Below are 18,459 nucleotides of genomic sequence, written 5' to 3'. Positions count from 1 at the left end.
AGTGAAATTCTTCTTGAAGCTTCTATTCTTCTGAGACATCCTGAATTGCATCATCTTGAAGCCCTTAACCAACAATGCAACCATTTGCATGACAACAGAATCTGTCACATTCTCATCAGTTTCAGAATCAGTATCATCATCAGGATTTGATGATGAATCATCAGTATCTGATTCTGGCAGATTTTTCTTTTTCCTTTCAACTTCAACAAACCTTTCTTTTGAAGCTTTAACATTCACTTTCAAAGCAACTAATTTTCCTTTTCTGCTTTTCCTCTCCTTCCTTTGTCGGACTTCCAAGTCATGAGTTCTAAGCATGTCATAGACTTCATCCAGAGTGATTTTTTCCAAATCATATTGATGTCGTATGATTGAAGTCCGAGTCTCCCATTCTTCATTCAAGGCTCTCAGAAATTTAGTGTTTGAATCCTCTCGATCATACACCTTTCCCACCAAAGACAGATTGTTGAGCAGGGTGAGAAATCTGTCATAGATGTTGGTGAGACTTTCATCAGGCTTGACCTCAAAGTGTTCATATTCTTGAATCAGAACAGCCTTTCTGTTCTTCTTGAGGGCCATAGTTCCTTAACATTGAGTTTCAAGAGCATCCCAGATCTCCTTGGTAGTCTTCTAGGCTATAACTCTGTTTGACATCACAGAATCAAGACTGTTATGCAAAATGTTTCTTACCTTTGCATCTTTCAGCACAACTACTTTCTCTTCTGGTGTCCACTCACTCTTCTCCTTTAACTGATAGTGTTCAGCCACAGTAGGAGTTGCATGCACCAATTTTGTTGGCATGTAGGGTCCATCATTAATTACGTCAAGATAGTCTGGATCTGTAGCCTCAAGATGCATGAGCATCTTCACCTTCCATGTAGGATATTCAGTCTTTTTCAGAATGGGGATTTTAATACTTTCATACTTGTTCAAAGACATGTTTAGATCGCTTCTGATTGTAAATTTATCAGTGAGCTCTAATACCAATTGTTGCCCAGTAAAGATACAATTGTTTAAGGGGGTTGGATACAATTGTATAAGCATTTCGAACAAGTATAAAAATATAACAGTTCTTTATATTTCTGATAAAACTGTTACAAACTCTCTCAAGAAATACTGATGTTCTTGAGAGCTGCTAAGTCGTACAATGCTCGAGTTAATCACAATGTGATGATTTAAACTGTGTTTATATAATACGCAACAGCTACAAATCAGTCTATGATATGCATTAACAATTACTAACAGAAAATGATACATATCTAACTGAATATACAAAGTCCTATCACTCAGAATGAACAGATATCCATCCCTCAAAATAAGGAACACACTGTCTTCAGATACTGATGTTCTGCAGATATTGATGATGCATCAAATCCTGATGACATCCAAAACAGTCAGATCCTGAGCATCTCCTGATCATTGAGAATCAACACATAATAAATTTACATATTTATACCATTAAACCAAATAATTATACTTGATAATGAAACCATTAATCAAGTCTGCATCGGGAACTTGAATCACAATCTTTAGAGTCACAATCACTAAAATATATGTAGATAGAATTCAAGTCTGTCGTATGTATTGCATAAAATTGGGTATGCCTTCACAATAAACTAAGGAATTTCGTTGAAAAAATCTACAAGGACTACAAACCGACAAGATATCCATAATTACAATGACATTATTATAAATAAAGAAGCCCCAACGCATTTGATAAAGCAAATAAAACTTTACTTTGGATTTGCTACTCTCATTAAGGTAAATTCGTTTTTCACCAAAATCTGAATTTGAGTTATCTGAATTACTCTCACTCAATCTTCTCACCTGAATACAGAACAAACACTAACCAATAACGTTCTGCTTCTTCCGGCTGGACCATAAATACAAACCAGAAACTAACATATCAAATTTAACTCACTGAATCCTAATTTGCGCAACACAAAATTTAATAACATTCAGATAATTCAGTATTATTAATTTGTTAAAGAAGAAAATGAGTTTTCCCATACCAGTTCCAACGATGTATAGTCTGCAAAAGATGTTTACTTCCGTTGAAAAGTTTCGTAGCTTCAGTCACGCTAACCTCATTCATGAATAATCCATTCTGCACACAGATCACACACAAAAATCTATAAACTTAGACATAAATAACTATTATACTCCTTTTACAAAACAAAACCTTGCAAAAATAAATAAATCGAGCATCAAAATCTAACAATGAATTACTCTCTGGGCCATAGGTTTCAATTTGTCCATACTCATCAAGCCTAAATCTCCAAAACCAATTTTTTCATAATTATAAATATGAAATTAAGCAAAACCAAAATACATAGAGAATAATTCAATCAATACATACAAATCTATGGTAGAGATATAGAGATATGGACAGAGATTGGTACCCGATTGGATAGAGATCTGAGGCTCCGCAGACTGTATTTTTCAGAATGGATACATGTGAAGTGAATGGAGTCCGTGCAATTTGGGGATGTGTTATGCAGAGTTTGGGTTATAGGAGTACTAAATTGAATTTTAGTAGGAAGCTATATGCGTATTTATTTATTTTTAATTAATTAATATTTAAGAATAATCAAAATAGGGAATAATCGTTGACCCAAAATATACCACATTTCGGTTATTATATTATAGTATAGACTGGTTATTAACGCGTGCGAAGCACGATACCGAGTTAATTTATTTAAATAAATTTTAAATATCATAATAGTATGAGTGCTATATTAAAATTTCTAATTTTTACTCAAAAAACCTAACCTAAATCATTCAGTGGTGGGAATTATTGCCCAAGATACCCGCTTAACACAAATGTGGGTAATATATCACGAAAATGTATGTTTTATATATATCCAGATATAAACATGTTGAACATGCATGTTTTTATAATTTTCTTTTAATATATGATACGCATGTTGAACATTCGTATTCAGCAAATTCAAACTTATTCCGAAAATTTGGGCAGTTGTTTGCCAAATTTTTACCCGCTTGAGCCCAATATTTGGGTGGTCCGAAGAGTTCAATAATTTACATATATATTTATATATTATTATCTAAAAGGGTAATTTTAATAAAATTATTTTAGAAAAATAATTATTACCTATATGTATATTATTGCTTCTATAATTTATTTATTTAAATTATTTAATATTTTTTACTTTTTGAAACTTAGATATCAATGCTCAATAAAAATGAGGGGAATTTATACTATTTTTAATTTTTATTATTTTTTAAAATTTGTATTTTAAATTTTTAATTTTTTTTACTTTAAAAATTACTATTTTAAACTTTCAAAATTTAACTATGTATAAAATTCATGTATCATATTTATTCAATTTGTAAATAACCTTAAATTCTTGTAATATTAATTTAAATTAATATTTAATCTCAAAAAAATATTATATTTATATTTTAATACTCTAGGCTAACACTTTTACAAATATGTTACAAATTGTAACGCTTTCTAACTAATGCAACACCAGGTTTCCGGCTAAGATAATACAAAAAACACAATGTTATATTAGGTCATAAGTATCATAGCTGAGGTAACATATTGGGGTAACATTTTTTTGGAGGGGGTTGTGATAGGTCATAGTTGGTGTACTGTCTGATTAGTACATTATCTCTAGATCTATTACCATTATTGAATACAATTAGTTTATGATATTGACCAATGACACAAACTAAGTAATAAAACATATTAATTAGAATCACGCAAACCAGTCAAACTACTATGAAAAACATGCCATTACAATGGTGTAAACATGATCTTCCCTTACGTCCTATATATGACTACTCACACATGCTAGGAATAAAAATAAGGAAAATAATTGAGGAAGCCATATAAAATATATACTAAAATAAACAAAGAAGATAAAAAAGTACCACAAACTTATTTTATTAAAGAACAAGTATCCAAGTTAAAGAAAGCTATGAAAAAGATGAACCAAACCCTAGCTCCCAATGAATATACATAAGTCTCTATTCTACGCCTTAGCTGATAAAAAAAACTCTCCAACTAATAATAAAATCTGATGTTATGTCCAATAATAAAAGTATTTTCTTATTATAATAAAATTACAAGGGACACTTCTAAACCGAATATGATTTCTTTGTAAAAATTCGCAGCTCTATAGTTTTCTCTATTTCTAGACTGCTCCAGCTGGATTCTCCTTAATGGACCATCTCTGAATTAAAGAGAATTTCGTGGGCTTCTCTTGGACTACAAGATCATCAAAATCAGACTTCTGAATCTCTAGATACGTCCCGAACAATATTTGCAGCCCGTGTAGGACAATAATACAAATTTTCTTCTATTTTCACTCGAAAATAAAACTTTTTGTTCAAAATTCTCCCAAATCTAAAATTTACTTGTAACCTACAATAAAAAATCAAAACATATTAAATAAATATTCAAATCAATGCAAAACACAATAAATATGAGACAAAAATCATCTAAAAAATATATAAAAATACATTTTATCAACACATCGCAGAAACACCCTTCCTGGTAATTAGTATTGTTGGTTATATGAATAACAATTATCACCAGGTTTCTCCCAGTGCATATAATTATGGGTATGGTTGTTGGCTTGATGCACTTGAGATGTTTTCTAGGAAATAAACATGTTTCAGAAGCATCGAAATGATTTTAAGTAGATCATAATATATTATATATTCAAATAGCGTGAGATGAGTAACAAGAGACAAGAGAATTCTAGATAAAGAACACATTTTAGAATTACGATTTTACTTTTCTTTTGACTACATATATCAAATAGTTGTCCTACAATTATGCTTTAGTACATAACCTGTTTAAACTTTAAAGCTTCAAATATTATTAGCTGGTGTGTCTTCTACCTGAATCTAGTCCTTATTGTTCTTAGGTCCTGGCATACGATATTATCCTGATATTTTATGTTGGTGCATTCAAAATTGAGATAGAGGGTGAAAGAGGGTATCAAATGGAAAGCTTCTGCACATCGATGCAACTTAAGTGCCCATTTTTTTGAAAAAAACTACAAATTAAATGGGAAGAAAAGATTATTTAGCTGAGACTAATTAATTCAAGATTTTTCTGAAAGTCATAAAAGCATATTACAACTATCATGCATTCATGGTTCATTTCATCAGAAGGGGTTAGGTTCTCAATTCCTCCAAATACATGAGACATGAAAAAGATTCATGAGTCTATCTGTGTTGAGAATGATTGATAGACCATATGAAACACTAAGGTTGTGTTCATTTCAGTGGAATAGAATAATTTTGGGCCTGAATGGAATGGCCCATTCCAGCAGGAATGAAAAATCAATTGTTTGCTTAGGCCTTGATAATGGAATGAGTCATTCTGAACCCATTCCAATGTCCAACTAAACCTCCAGATCCATTCATTTCAGTACATGCGGGATACTTTCATTCCGATCGAAACCCGACTCTATCGTTTCTTCGGCGATTTCAAATTCATGCATCTCACTTCGCGGATATCATCTTAACTCATCGTCTCCCCTCCATATCATCATCTACGTACCTATAATCAAGTACGTTTTCAATTTCAAACCCTAGTTTCAATTGAATTTCAATTATTAGCTCGATTCTTTGTATTTTTTAGATATGTAATATGTGTGTATATATGTAGTATATATGTATGTATACATCTATCTGTGTTAATCTACTGTTTGCCTTTTTTTGTTCTTTTTTGTATGTATTCATATATATATATATATATATATATATTTAAACTGTTTTTAGCTCTGTAATTGGTATCAGATCCAGGGTACCCAACAAATTACTGAAAGTTCAGGTTTGTTTATACGGATTTTGATGTGCGTCAACAGTGGAAGTATTATTATGTGTTACGTTTATGCAAAATTACGTATAAATGGTCACGACATCTTTATATTTTCATATTTTTAATTAAATGCAGCAGCTGATGGTGCGACTTCCATTAAGTACAGTTCAATATATTCGAAAGAAAAAGGTTATATTAATATACACAATGTGGATGCGAATGATTGTATCGATTAATATGATTTTTCAACTAATATATTTAATGAAGAAGAAAATATTGAGAGAACGATATACTAGTTTGAAGTTGGAGTGAAGGCAATATATTTATAGGTTAATTCATGAAGGTCCTTCTAGTTGTCTTGAAAACCTTCGGATGGATAAAAGGTCATTTTATAAGTTCTGTTCCATATTAGAGTCTAGAGGTTATATAAAAGAAAGTAAGCATGTTGATATAGTCGAAAAAGTTGCAATGTTTTTATATATATTAGGAAACCACGCAAAAATGCGATGTATTCACACTCACTTTCAAAGGTCCAAATAATCGATTAGTAGGTTTTTTCATGATGTATTAAATGGGGTTTTGAGATTGCAAGGAGATTATTTCAAGAAACCTGAACCGATTCAAAGCAATTCAACCGATCATAAGTGGAAGTATTTTAAGGAATACTCAATATATAATAATTTTGTATTATTTTAATTTCATATATGTTGATGATTAATTCATTATTATAATTGGCTTAATAGAATTGTTTGGGACCCTTGTTAGGAATATGTTGTTTACTTGATAATAACTTGAACAAAACACTAAGTAGATTTTATTTAAGTGAAATAATAGCTTTAATGGATGATCATTTCAACATCTTGTTGAAAGAGTAGCTTATGTAAGAATAAAATTAGTAGCACATTCCTGCATATTATAATGGCTTAGTGAACTAGATGTTGTAGAATGTATAGGTCATGTTGACTACTAGATTAATATGCAAGATAGGTTGATTAATTGTAAATATTAGATGCCTTGTAATCTTGTATAAATGAAATGGAGTTAACTGCAAAGAAAATAGTCTGAATGGATATTTCATAAAGCTTCAATGGATGATGAACTAAAGCTTCAACAGATGATTCACATAGTCTCAACGGATGATCAACCAAAGTTTCAACGGATGATCAACCACAGTTTCAACGGATGATTCAATGAAGCTTCAACGGATGTTTAAATTCAAAAGAGCGGTTGATAGTGACTTGACAGTCACATGCGTTGATTGTATGCAAATGGAATGTGGCAGCCTATTTGCAGGGTTTAGAGAACAAAGAAGCATTTCCATTTCCATGATAAACTGAAGATATTCAAAGATGCTGGAAAGAGAAGTGAAGCAGCATGAAATTAGACTAGAAATGTTTTGTCTTATTTACTTGTCTTTTTATCATGTAACTTGGTGATATATATAAACCAAGTGTAGCAAATAGAACAAAGAAGAATTCAAGATTTCAAGTAAGCAATAACCAGAGAAATAGATAAGGCAATATCTGTAAAGATTTCTCTGTTCTTGTAGTTCAACTTGAAAGCAGCTGTGTACAATTTTGTAACACAGAGTTATCTACTTAATATATATCTCTGGTGGAAAAGTTCAATCCACCAAAAAGTTTTTAAGTACTTGTATTTAAATAATTTGTGTTTTGATTTCTATACTACTTTCATTCTGCACCATTGCTAAATCAAACAAAACTATATATTTTTAGAAGAACTGTCCTTAAAATTGAAAAGAAGCCAGAATTACATTCAACCCCCCTTCTGTAATTCTTATTTAGATTATTTTGGAATAACAATTGGTATCAGAGCAAGCTCTTAAAGAACAAAGAGTTTAAAGATCACAATAACTAATAAGATGAGCAGAAAAGATGTTGGAGTAAAGATTCCATTTCTGGACAAAGACAACTATCACCATTGGAAGGTGAAGATGCCCCTGCATCTCCTATCTCAAGATGAAGCATATGTGGACTGCATTGAAAAAGGTCCACATGTCCCTATGAGAGCTGCTACGGGAAATGAAACATCTATCCCAAAGCCTAGAGCAAAATGGTCTGATCTAGATATTGAACAAGTTCATAAGGATAAGAAGGCCAAGAACATTTTGTTTAATGGTGTTGTTGGTGACATGTTTGACAACATCATAAACTGCAAGACTGCTGAAGAGGTCTGGGATACCATTCAGGTAATATGTGATGGAACTGAGCAGGTAAGGGAAAACAAAATGGAACTCTTGATTCAACAATATGAGCATTTCCATAGTGAAAAAAGTGAGTCACTCACTGACATTTTTAGTATATTTCAAAAACTACTAAATGCTCTGAAGTTGCATGAAAGGGTCTATCAAACAAAAGACTCAAACCTCAAATTCCTTAGATCTCTGCCAAAGGAATGGAAGCCTATGACAGTCACATTGAGAAATTCTCAAGATTACAAGGAGTTCACCTTAGATAGATTGTATGGGATTCTAAAGACCTATGAGCTTAAAATAGAGCAAGATGAGAAGCTGGAGAAAAGAAGAAAGAAAGGAGGTTCCATTGCATTAGTTGCCGAGCAAGGAAAGGAGAAGGAGATAAAGGTTGAAGCTGTTGAATCTACACCAAACCCCAGAGTTTGTGAAGGCAAGGGAAAAGGGGTAAAAGTTGAACATGAAGACCATCTTAGTCAAGATGACATGGATGACATAGATGAGCATCTTGCTTTTCTATCTAGGAGATTTTCCAAGCTCAAATTCAAGAAGAATTTTGGAGCAACTAAGTCAAACAGAAACATGGTTGATAAGTCTAAATTCAAATGTTTCAAGTGTGGCTTGGCAGGTCATTTTGCTAGTGAATGCAGAAAGTCTGATTCTGGTAAAAAGAAGTTTGAGCCTGTTGATTATAAGCAGAAATATTTTGAGTTGATCAAACAAAAAGAAAGGGCTTTCATCATACAGGAAAATGACTAGGCAGTTGATCGATTAGAAGAGGATGAAGATACAAGCTATGTCAATCTAGCACTCATGGCCAAATCAAATGAAACATAAGTCAGTTCATTCAGCAGTCGGGTAATCACCATTAATCTAGCTCATTTATCTAAAGCTGAGTGTAATGATGCTATAAATGATATGTCCACTGAATTATACCATATGCGTGTTACACTCAAGTCTCTCGCTAAAGAAAATACTAAACTTAAAGAGAACAATCTATTTTCAAGTGAAAGAAACAATTTGCTAGAGACCTAATTTATTGAGTTTGAAAATTTGAAGATAGAGTGCAAGATTACTAAAGATGAACTAACTGAATCCTTAAAGAAAGAGGAGATTTTAAGAAAGCAACTTGAACGAGAACAGGAAGTAATTAAGGCATGGAAATCATCTAGAGATGTTCATGCTCAAATTACTAAAGTTCAAGGTATAGAATCTATCTTTGATGAATCCTGGAAAAAGAGCAAGGAGAAACTAGATTCTAACTTGGTAAAAGTACTTTCAACGGATGTGGATTCGACGAATGATGAATGTTATTCGTCGAAAGACCAAAAGGATTATCCGTCGAAAGATAAGGAATCACATCCGTTGAGTGAAATAAAGCCAGTTAGCAAAGCCAAACTAGCTAAACTAAATGAGAAATATGGATCAGTTTTTAAGAACTTTGTTCCAGGATAAACAAGTCAAGTGAACAAGAACAAAAGAGTCAATGTAGGACATCTGTCTATCAAACAATTGAATGACAGATTGGATAAAATTAAAGTGAGAGCAGAGTCTAAAAGGAAAAACAATAGGAATGGGAAAGTAGAAATTAACAAATATAACAACTACATACCTGATAAATATGCACCAAGAAAAATCAGTGTTAAGTGTGGTAGTGTTAATCATTTGTCTGCCAATTGCAAACTTGCTATGCCTGCTCCCATGTCTACACCACCTTCATTTCCCAGTATTCCTACAATGCCTGTGAATGTTATGCCTGCACATAATTTGAATGGGCAGTTTGCTAATATGCCATTTACACAAAATCCTTACTATGATGCATTTAGTATGCCACAAATGCCATTTAGCATGCCATACTGGAATAACATGTTTGCACAAAATATGCCTTTCCATGTTAACCAGCCTGTGCATGATAATTCTGCAATGATGAATGGTTTCAAGGATTCTACTCAATTGACTAAGGAAGAATTTCAAATGCCTAAGTCAAATGAGGACAAGCCCAAGAAACCTAAGAAAAAGGCTAACAAAACAGGACCCAAGAAAACTTGGGTACCAAAATCAACTTGATTTGATTTTTTTTGTGTGCAGGGAAACAGAAAGAATCTTTGGTATTTGGATAGTGGGTGCTCAAGGCACATGACTGGAGATTCTACCCTGCTCACTGAGTTCAAGGAGAGAGCTGGCCCAAGTATTACTTTTGGAGATGACAACAAGGGTTATACTGTGGGATATGGCTTGATTTCAAATGACAATATCATCATTGAGGGAGTTTCCCTAGTGGATGGACTCAAGCATAATTTGTTGAGTATCAGCCAGCTTTGTGATAAGGTCAACTCAGTAACTTTCAATTATGAATCATGTATTGTGACCAACAAGAGGATCAACAAAGTGGTTCTAACTGGAGTGAGAAAAGGAAATGTGTATTTAGCTGATTTCAACTCATCAAATACAGAATATGTCACTTGTCTATTTAGCAAGGCAAGTCAAGATGGAAGTTAGCTATGGCACAAGAAGTTGTCCCACCTTAACTTTAAGACTATGAATGAGTTAGTCAAGAAATATTTGGTAAGAGGTATTCCTCAAGTGGAATTCTCAAAGGATGGACTGTGTGATGCCTGTCAAAAAGGAAAGTAGATCAAGGCATCATTCAGAAAGAAGCTTGATTCAATAATTGAAGAACCTTTGCAACTATTGCACATGGATTTATTTGGACCAGTCAATATGATGTCCATCTCAAGGAAAATATACTTCCTAGTAATTGTGGATGATTTCTCAAAGTTCTCTTGGACATATTTTCTAAAATCCAAAGTTGAAGCTAGTGAAATCATCATCAATCACATAAGGCAAGTCAACAATCATCTTGATCTCATATTTAGAAGAATCAGGAGTGACAATGGAACTGAGTTCAAGAATTCTGTGATGAGATCATTTTGTGAAGATAATGGGATCATGCATGAGTTTTCAGCAACAAGTACTCCACAATCAAATGGAGTGGTGGAAAGAAAGAATAGATCTCTTATTGAAGCTGCAAGAACAATGCTGGAAGAATCAAAGTTACCAACATATTTTTGGGCAGAAGCCATAAATACTGCATGCTACACTCAGGATATTTCTTTGGTTAATCAAGAAAAATGCATGACACCCTACCAATTGTTCAAGAACAGGAAGCCAACATTAAACTTTCTTCATGTCTTTGGTTGTAAATGTTATATCTTAAGGAATCAAACTGATCAAAATGGAAAGTTTGATGCCAAAGCAGATGAAGGTATTTTTGTTGGATAGGCAGCTGGAAAAGCATATAGAGTCTACAATCTAAGAACCAACATTGTTATGGAATCTGTACATGTTGTGTTTGATGATAAAAAGATTGAAGGACTGCACGATGGAGATTTCCATGAAAGCCTCAAATTTGGCAATGTTGAGATGATTTGTGAAGATGGTGATGATGAAAGTGATCAAGAACCAATATCTAAGGACAATGCAGAAAAGTATACAACCAATGAAGCACATAATTCAACATCCGTCGAAAGACCAAGTGCATCATCCGTTGAAAGACAATCTGCATCATCCGTCCAAAGGCAAAGAACAACATCCGTTGATCCATCAATAGGAGTTGAAAGTCAAGTTAGATCACAATCAGAAAGAACCCCAACTTCTAGTAAAAGATCCATAAACTCAGGGGGAGTTTCCGTCATTCAAAACTCTATCACACATCAAGACAACAATGAGGCCTCTTCATCTAGAGCTAATCTACCTCAACAGAGAAAATGGACTAGAGATCACCTATTTGAACTAATTATTGGTGATGTATCTTCAAGGGTGCAAACAAGAAAAGCAACTCAAGAAGAATGTCTTTATAGTATCTTTCTATCTCAGAAAGAACCTAAAAAGGTAGAAGAAGCTCTGTTGGATCCTGATTGGGTTTTATCTATGCAGGAGGAGCTAAACCAATTTGAAAGGAATAAAGTTTGGAAGCTAGTACCCAAGCCTATGGGAAAGAACCCTATTGACACCAAGTGGGTATTCAGAAACAAGATGGATAAAAATGGCATAGTAGTCAGGAACAAAGCTAGATTGGTTGCTAAGGGCTATTGTCAACAAGAAGGAATTGATTTTGATGAAACTTTTGCTCCTGTTACAAGACTTGAAACCATCAGAATTTTCATAGCCTATGCAGCCCATGCCAATTTCAAGGTCTATCACATGGATGTTAAAATTGCTTTTCTTAGTGGAGATTTGGAGGAGGAAGTATATGTCAGTCAGCCTCCTGGTTTTGAAGACCCAAATTTTCCAGAATATGTCTACTATCTTTTGAAAGCACTTTATGGATTGAAGCAAGCACCTAGAGCCTGGTATGATACTTTGTCAAAGTTTCTTTTAGAAAATCACTTCACTAGAGGTACTATTGACAAAACCTTATTCTTTAGAAATGTTAATGGCTCTAGTATACTTGTTCAAATTTATGTAGATGATATTATATTTGGCTCTACAGATGAAAAACTTTGCAAGAACTTGCCAAATTGATGCAAAGTAAATATGAGATGAGCAATGATGGGAGAACTAACTTACTTTCTTGGTTTACAAGTTAAGAAAGTTAGTGATGGAATATTCATTGGTCAAACCAAATATATTTTTGACCTTTAAAGAAGTTTGACCTAATAGATTGCACATCTGCAAAAACTCCTATGACCACTGTAACTAAACTTGAAGTAAACACTACTAAAAAGTCTGTGGATATTTCAAGCTATAGAGGCATGGTTGGTTCACTTTTATATTTAACAGCCAGTAGGCCAGATATAATGTTTTCTACTTGTCTTTGTGCTAAATTTCAGGCTGATCCTAAAGAATCTCATTTAATAGCTAATAAGAGAATTTTCAGATATCTCAAAGGAACACCAAAACTTGGCATTTGGTAACCTAGAGATTCTGGTTTTGATCTAACTGGTTATTCAGATGCAGATTATGCAGTATAAAATTGATATAAAAAGTACAACAAGAACTTGCCAATTTCTAGGAAACAAGCTAGTATCTTGATTCAACAAAAAGCAAAATTCAGTTTCTACTTCTACAAGCCGAAGCTGAATATATTGCTGCTGGTAGTTGTAGTACAAATATTTTATGGATAAAAAATCAACTGTTGGACTATGGTCTACAGGTGAATAAAATTCCTATTTTCTATGATAACACAAGTGCCATTGCAATCACCGAAAATCCAGTACAACATTCAAGGACCAAGCACATTGACATCAAGTACCATTTTATTAGAGAGCATGTTATGAATGATACTATGGAACTTCATTTTGTTCCAAGTGAAAAGCAACTTGTAGACATCTTTACCAAGCCACTTGATGAATCTACCCTGACTAGGTTGGTAAGTGAGTTAGTTATGCTTAATTACTCTTAATCTATTTTGATGTCTAAGCAAAATGAAATGCAGCTAGAGTAAAAGTTGATATTTCCTTTCTAAGATAATTTTTTTGGCTAAGTCAGAATTTATATCTCGACGGATGTTCATTATCTGTTGAAAATGAATATTCGTTGAATCACATCATCCATCAAAGTATCAATTATCACTCTGGGTACTTTTACCATTATCCGTAGAATTGTACTCAATCTTAGCCATTGATTTTGAGCATTATCCGTCGAATTTACTTACAGCCTGTATGTATATTTCAACGGATAATCTTAGAATTTTGACAGTTTCCTTTATCTTTTTAAATGGCTATTTTGGGCTAATTTGATTGGTTACTTTATTTTACTTTTAAATTTTTGACAGTTTATTTCTGAGAAAGTATAAAAGCTATTTTCATTTCTATTCTCTACTTTTATCCATCTCAAAGCAATTTCTCTAACTTCTTCTTCCCAAAAGCAAAAACTCTCTTTTTGTAACTAATTTCAATCACAGCAATGGCACTAGTAGTCAAGATCATGTCCTCAACTGGGTATGTGTATGAAAAGAACAACTTTGTGGCTTTGGTGAACAAGCAAATTCCGGCATCTGAAGACTATCACAAGATGATGGACTTCATCCTGAACTGCAAACTGAGTTATGCCATGCTTGAGTCTCCAACCATCTACTGTGAGGTTGTCGAGGAAATCTGGACTACAGCAATATTCAATTCAAAGTACAAAACTCTTACCTTCACTCTAAACGATAATGAACACTGTGTTAACTGTGATGCAATTGAAAAGTGTTTTAAATTTCCTGAAAATAACACACTTGCTCCACACATAGATACTGATGTAAGTAACATTCTAGTTTCTATGAGTTATGCTCTAACTGCCACTAAGTTAGGTGAAATTAGGAGATTAGGCCTTAGAAAAGAATGAAGTTTCTTGTGTGATTCTTTTATCAAAGTATTTTCTGGCAAAGTCAGTAATTTTGATGTTGTTACTTATTCACTTGTCAACATGCTTTATATGTTTCTTAGTGATAGGTACTTCAATTTTAGTAATTCTGTTCTGTATGAAATAAGGAGTAAATTAAGGGATATTAAGAAGAGGTCTAAGAATATTTATTATGCTAGATTCTTCATGATCATAGCTAATTTTATTTCTGAGAATCTCTCAATTGAGAATCCAATAAACAAGTTAGATTGTTGGGTCCAAGAGAGAAGAGCTATTTCTGATCTTAACAGGGAAAATCACCACAAGGATGTTCCCCTTATTTATATACCAATCATGGAACAGCCGCAGGTAAATGAGGTAAATGTTTCTGTCCCTACTACTTCTCAACCTCTTACTTCTTTGAAATCAACTGTGGTAATGACATCTGTGACAGTGACCAAACAGATGCATACCCAAGCCACAAGACCAAAAATCTCAAAATCCAAGTCAAAGAAATCCCCCTCTAGTTTCTCTCAATAGAAGCTAGTTGAAAAATCTACTAAAAACCAAGATGGGAGTGTGAAGGGGAGTAAGTATGGTGAGGGAATGGTGAACATCAAAGAAGCCCTAAGAATAAGGATGGAGAGGTGAGTGCAACCTAGCCCAACCACACTGTAGTTACCCAACAAACTACAGTGCTTAATAAGGATATAAGCTCATTGTTAGTTTCATCCTCCCAAAAGGATGTGACTGTTGAACAAAGCTCTCAACCAAGAGCACAGGCTAAAAGGGTTAGGGACACAAGCTCACCCCAAACTTATATTAGAAAGAAGAAATAAAAAACACTTAAGGACACACAGGGTACACACACTGTGCAAACTGCAGTCAAAGACTCAGTTACAACACCTTCTCAAATTCAGATTGATGTGGCTGCTGTAAATGTGAAGTCATAGCTAAAATCTTTAGTTATAGAAGTACCTCACATAACAAACTCACCCGCAAATTCTCTGGATGTGGATATGATTCACACATCAATTCCTGATTCTCCATCTCTAACTCTCATGGAGAAGCCAAAATCTACAACAAGTGAGTATCATCTTTTAGATGATTTGTTGGCTCACTTGCCATTTCTTTCTAATTCTACTAAGAATAATGTGCAAAATGTCAAATCAATCACCACAGATTCTATAGTAGTTTCTACTCCAAACTCTATCACTTCTACTATCTCAATGGATATTATTCATCCGTTGACAAGTGATTCACTACGCCATAAGTGGGCTACTGTGATGCAAATGTTACAAGGAGCGTTACATTAGGTAAGAGATTTTTGGCCTATTGTAACACCTCTCTTGTAGTGTTATAATATCTATAAAGCTAGTGTTGTGGAGAATTTCCGGTGTTGCACAACATGTAACACCAACAACTGGTGTTACATTAGATGTTTTTTAATTTTTAAAAATATTAAAATAGAAATATTATCATAAATTAGTATTTAATTATATTCTGATTTATTGGTGAATGATCAATGTAACATATAATATGATTTAAATCTAGAATTTCTTATACATAAATTCAAAGACTTTTTTTATTTTCCTATTTAATCAATAACAATTAAATAATTAAAAATAAAAACTAAAAATAAAATATTCACGATCTACTAAGTGAAATATTTGGGCGGTATTCCCCCCTCCAAGTGAAAACACATTCTCAGACTTCTTCGACAAATCTCTCACAATCTCAGACTCTCAGCCTCCTCTCCCGCTTCACTTGTTCCCTGAAGGTACTCTCTCTCTCTCTCTCTCTCTCTCTCTCTCTCTCTCTCTCTCTCTCTCTCTTCATCTCTCTCTTGTACTGACTACAACAACGATTACACACTCTTCTTCTTCTTTCTGGTTAGATTTCTCAATTTTAGTTTTTTGTTTGATTTGGAGATAATATTTAGAGTTTTGAACTTCTTAGCATCTTCTTGTCTCTGCTTCGATTAATAATTAATTTGTGTTTTATTAATTAAATATTGGAGTTGGATGTTTGAGTAATTAGGGTACGAATTAGGTATTTTGACAATTAGGTGTCTCGATTACCGGATTCAGCTGCCAAATATATAAAGTATATTTGGATATGTCTTTTTAGTGATGTATGATGTTATAATTATCGAGTTTGATGATTAACTAGAATGTATTATCGATTGGTTTTCAATTCTGATTCTTAAACTTTTGTCGCACTTTATCAAAAACCAACTCTTCATTATCTTCATTGTCAATTTCTCTCTAATCGGTCCATTGCCCTTAACTTGTAGCTCAACAACGATATTGTCAATGTCATAAATATATTCATTGGGAGCATTCTAGCAATCCTCATTAAGCAACGTGTACTGAAAAACTAGTACATATGTATGGACAACAACAATGGCATTTATAGGACCTGGCAGGACTTGCTGTTATCACTTGGGGTTAAATTTAAATTTGGCCACTGATAAGTGGATTTTACATCTATTTGGAACGCTTCATTTCAGGCTTAAGTTGGTGTTTTGGACTCAAGTTGTTAGTATTTTTGATGTGTTTTTGTGTTATTGCATTTCAGGCATCAGTTAAAGGAAGACAGAAGCTTTACAAAGAATTATGCTAAAAAAAAGATCAAAGTTGGAAGCCTAGGTGATTCTCAAGTTGTAGAGAATCTCGTTAGCTTCTCGTGGGCAGTTTAATCGCCTAATTCTGATGAGCAGAACTCAAGATATGGCCAAAAGAAGATTTGTCAGAAAAATTCCAGAATGTCAGCGCGGCCGCGCCCGAAGACTGCGCGGCCGCGCCCGGTTTCTGCCCCAGAATCCTGATTTTAGTCGAAATTGAAGATTTTGATAGTCCTGGTCATCCTGGAGCCTATATATACCCATAAAAAGGCGTTTTTAACAACAAGGAGGCCTGGGAGAGCAATAAGAAGACCTAGAGAGCACGAGAAGGCTACAGAGAAGAAGACTCTTATTTTTTTCAATATAGTTGATACTTGGATGCTTGTTTTCAATTTGTTCTTGAACCCTGGTACTCTTACATTATTTATTATCATGCTTTCATTGGAACCCATCACTACGCCATAAGTGGGCTATTGTAATGCCTAAATGGTGTTATAATAGGCCCCAAAAGCGTTACATTAGGTCTATTGTAACACCAAGGGGCGTTACGGATACGAGCATTACAATAGACACCCTAATGTAACACTTCACTGATCTATTGTAACAGAGAGGAAAACATTACAATAGGCACCTACTGTAACAGTAAAAGGCACAAATGTAACGCAAAATAAGTGATACAATAGCTTGATCAAGATTGCATAAGTGGGACCCACAGGTCGGTCCCGTATAACCTATTGTAACAGTCTATTTTATCTATTATAACATAATTTTTTTATAATTAAGCAACACTAGCAACGTAATACTATATATAATCATATATTACACTATAATAGGGGCAAATGTAACTGTTAAATTATTTTTTTTGAAATATATGCTTAATTTAAAGAACAATCCTATTTGCAACAAAACATCAAAGTTATCATATATAATGGTCTTAATATCCAAACCATACTATTAAATAACAGTGTCAACTCCATACCAACATCAACTACTCACACCCCCGACACATATCACAACTACTTTTACTTCTAATAGGACTTCTGCTAGAACTACTGCTTCTACGAGTGACACGCGGAGGGCTTTCACTAACACTTCGACTTCGGCTCATGCTCATGCTCTTACTCCTAGTAGGGGTCATGCTTCTCCTAGGGCTCATGTTGGGGCTCTTTTTCATGCTTTTACTCCTTCCCATTAATGTACAATAATTTATGCTCAATATCCTTGTAGGACTGAAACTTTTACTCATTCTTTTACTTTAGGAGATTCTTTCTTATTACCTGTACAACCAGAAATTTGCCAGAACAAACCACCAATTCAAACCAGAACAACCCAGGTTATTTTGTTCCTCACCCTTTATAATCCAAATGATAAAAAGGAATTTAGAAAATACAACAAATTATTTAATCAGAAATGGAGGTGGTGTTTGTCTAGTGGCAAACGAAAACAAATATATAATCACTTACCTGCACATTGGTCTCACCAGCAAGTCAAACATAT

General features: G+C 33.7%; 1 long non-coding RNA gene across 1 annotated transcript; it reads right to left on the bottom strand.

The window, feature by feature from the left end:
• Positions 1-1,051: 1,051 nt before the first annotated feature.
• Positions 1,052-2,533, bottom strand: LOC141697630 (uncharacterized). The gene is made up of 3 exons (XR_012564789.1): positions 2,400-2,533; positions 2,010-2,104; positions 1,052-1,372 (listed from the first exon to the last, which is right to left on the bottom strand). It is a non-coding gene; the product is annotated as an uncharacterized LOC141697630 (long non-coding RNA).
• Positions 2,534-18,459: the final 15,926 nt, after the last annotated feature.

The sequence above is a fragment of the Apium graveolens genome, chromosome 11 (genome assembly GCF_009905375.1).
Source record: "Apium graveolens cultivar Ventura chromosome 11, ASM990537v1, whole genome shotgun sequence".
Taxonomy (NCBI): Eukaryota; Viridiplantae; Streptophyta; class Magnoliopsida; order Apiales; family Apiaceae; genus Apium; species Apium graveolens.
The sequence above is the reverse complement of the archived record's forward strand: the minus strand, read 5'-3'. Positions and strand labels throughout refer to the sequence as shown.